At 38.7% G+C, this 3331-nt stretch overlaps 1 non-coding gene across 1 annotated transcript; it reads right to left on the bottom strand.

Annotated features, from left to right (window-relative positions):
* Positions 1-3124: 3124 nt before the first annotated feature.
* LOC133820578 (small nucleolar RNA R71) lies at positions 3125-3231 on the bottom strand. The gene has a single exon (XR_009886983.1). It is a non-coding gene; the product is annotated as a small nucleolar RNA R71 (small nucleolar RNA).
* Positions 3232-3331: the final 100 nt, after the last annotated feature.

Here is a 3331-nt window from a genome sequence, read left to right as displayed (position 1 = left end):
ATACTTTGTAGTATGCTCGAAATATTTTGAGCTAGAAATATGAAGCATGCGATAAAGGAAAAACAATAAAGGTATATAATATGCATAAAGATTTCGTGAAAGGGAATTAAGCATAAAAAACTTCCATTAAAATATAAACTTGTCAAATAACTTAAACTTCGAGTTATAATTGTCTTTGCCCGAAGGGCATAAAAAATAATTAATTACAAAATAAAATATAAGGGACTCAGCCCTTGTAAAACATATCATTTCTGGCTGGTATGAGCAGACTCAGCCTCTTCGCCCTTTTCGTCTTCACCGCCACTCTCCAAGGTGGTGCCTGCTACCTCACCCTCAGCCAATCGAGCCTTCCACTTGGTTAGGAACTCCTCTTCCTAATCAATAAGGAATAAAGTATCCATCTCGGGATTCAACGACCACATCCTGTACATGGCTCAATTGGTGGCCCATTCCTTCTTGGTCTTGAATTCCTCGAGCATGTGTTTCTTCTCGTCCTCGAGGATTTCATAAGAAATTCTCTTCTCCTCCTTCAGGCAATCGATCCAGCCTTGGCAGAATCGAATTCGGTCGTCCTGGTGTCGATCTCGGCCTTCAAATGACTAGCATTAGCCTCGGAAGAAGCGAGCTTAGCCTGGGAGGCTTTGAGGGCATCCTTGGCCTTATCTTGGGCCCCCCTGGCCTCTCAGAGTGAGGTTTTAGCTCTGGCTTGGGCCTCCTTGGCCTCTTTGAGCAAACCCTCAGCTTTAGTCCTGGCTCCCTTGGACTCCTCTAGGTCATCTTTGGCTCGGATTTGAGCTTGGTGGGCGTCATTGACCAAAGTCTCAGAAATAGCTATCTTTGAGGACAGGAGGGAGCACTGGCGTATGAATCTGAGGAGAGTCTGAAAGGAAAAACAATAAAAATTAGAGAATAAAGAAATAACCCTGAAAATAAAAGTCACGTAAAGTAAACTTACAAAAACCCCGAGCTCCATAGTTTGGTCGAAGAGGACCGTTGTGTTATCTCATTTCAGAAACCTCCACACATTAGTGTTGAGTCTAGTTTATGTCATGTTTAGGTGGTGTTTTAGGTAGTCTTTTATGTCATTTTTCTTTTATTTAGTGCGGGTTTAAGCTTTTGTTTGTTAGTTTTGCAGTTTTTGTGAATAAAAGAAAGATTTGAGTACTTGGAGGAAAAATGTCCAAAAATAGAAGAAATATCCAAGTTTCGATTATATTTTTGACAAAGGATGGATCTCAACGTGATTTGGAGGAGTTGGTGATTTTTTGAGCTTAAAAATGCATGCGTTGAAAAATTGCTTAAGAGCTGCAACATGAACACTTTGGAGCCGCGACCAGCCCTCTAAACAGAACCATTGTTTCGGAGGAGAGAGTTGAGACACGAAATGGCTAAGGAGGGCCGCGGCATAGCAAAGCTGAATCCTAGAAATCAAAGACACGGGCCGCGACATGGCTTTGGGAGAGCCGCGGCCCAGATTTGCAGATCCTCAAGAATTATGGACACTGGCTGCGACATGGTGCAAGTTGAGCCGCGGCCCGCCTCTCCTAAAATAAAAAAATTAGGTTTTATAAAGAAAACGAAAGATCGAAAAAAGACAGAGAGGGGGGGGGGGGGAATTAAGACAGTTTTTGGTGGCTGCAATAAGCTGGGAGATTTCTCAAGTGTTTGTTATTTTATTTACTTCTTTATATTGTTTTTAATTTTAATTGAGATTAGAATAACAGTTATGAACTAATTTTCTGTTTAGGGCTATTTGTTGAATCACTTGAATTCTTATTATGAACTAATACAATTTTCATCTCTTCTTCATCTTCATTTCAATTCCTTACAATCTGTGTTTATTGATTGATTATCGATTGACCATCTATAGTCATTATCTGTATGTTTTGAATCAAAATCTGAAAAGTGTGATTTGAAAGTGTCCTGGTTGTTTAGGACACAATTCTAATTTGGAACGAGAGTATCTAGATTAATTGTGTAACTATCTCTGTGAGTTGTTGCGGTTAATGCAATCTTTGTGATTAAATTTGCCATAGAAATATAGGGAATTTTCACCCACGTTGAGTTTACAATTCATAATATTATTATGAAATGCTTTTGTCAACTCGTTAATTAAAATAGGTAGAAATAAGAAGAAAGTGATAATCCGTATTAGGGATTAATAAGGAGGATAGTTGATAAGATTAAACACCCTATTTACTCTTTCATTGTTTTAATCTAAGGTTTTGTTATTACTCATTGTTTTATTTAATTTTTAATTATTGTTTCTGCACTTTATATTTTCTTTTGCTTTGTCTACAAGAATCAAAAGTCTAATAAAACAAATAGAAAAAAAGATTAATTGACTTGTAATTGGTGATTCAGTCCTTGAGGACGATACTTGGTTTTACTAAGATTATTACTAAATTGCGATGCATGCACTTGCGTAGCTATAATTTTCGCAACAAGTTTTTGGCGTCGTTGCTGGGGACTGAAAACTATCAATATCAGTCTAATTGATTTTATTTCTAATTTGGTTATTTTTGTCTTGTTTCTAACTTGTTTCAGTTGCGTTCCTTTGTAAATTTCAGGTGGTTTTGTTATATGCGTAGCAGAAGAGGGGTAGATAGTCTTGTTCCTGTAAATCCTGAAATTGAGAAGACGTGCAAACAAAACAGAAGAAACAAGAGGTTGGCTCATCAGACTGTAGAGATGGCAAAAAATGATAGGAATAATGAGGTTACCGAAGTTCTTCAAAATCAGGTTCAAAATCCTGCTGCCAGGAGTCTGAGAGACTATGTACTGCCCACTATAACGGGAGTACAAAATTGTATAAGACCGCCGGCTGTGGAGGCTAATAATTTTGAGATTAAGCCGGCGATCTTGCAAATGGTGCAGTCACTGTCCAATTTGGTGGTTTACCTTCTAAAGATCCCCATATGCACTTGGCGAATTTCATAGAGTTGTGTGATACCTTCAAGTACAATGGGGTCAGTGATGATGCTATAAGGTTGAGACTCTTCCCATTTTCTCTGCGGGAAAGAGCTAAGATCTGGCTTAATTCGCTTCAGGCAAATTCTATCAATACTTGGCAAGACCTTGCTCAGAAATTTTGGCTAAGTTTTTCCCTCCCTCGAAGGCTGCTAAATTGAGGGGAGAAATTAATAACTTTTATCAGATGGATGGAGAGTCATTATATGATGCGTGGGAGCGTTTTAAGGAGTTATTGAGGAAATGCCCCCACCACGGTATGGAAAAGTGGATGCTGGTTCACAATTTTTACAATGGGCTGTGTGGTACAACAAGAACGATTATTGATGTTGCAGCTGGTGGGGCATTCATGAGTAAGAGT

This window comes from Humulus lupulus, chromosome 2 (genome assembly GCF_963169125.1).
Source record: "Humulus lupulus chromosome 2, drHumLupu1.1, whole genome shotgun sequence".
NCBI classification, from domain to species: domain Eukaryota; kingdom Viridiplantae; phylum Streptophyta; class Magnoliopsida; order Rosales; family Cannabaceae; genus Humulus; species Humulus lupulus.
Note: the sequence above shows the minus strand (reverse complement) of the source record. Positions and strands in the feature narration are given on the sequence as shown.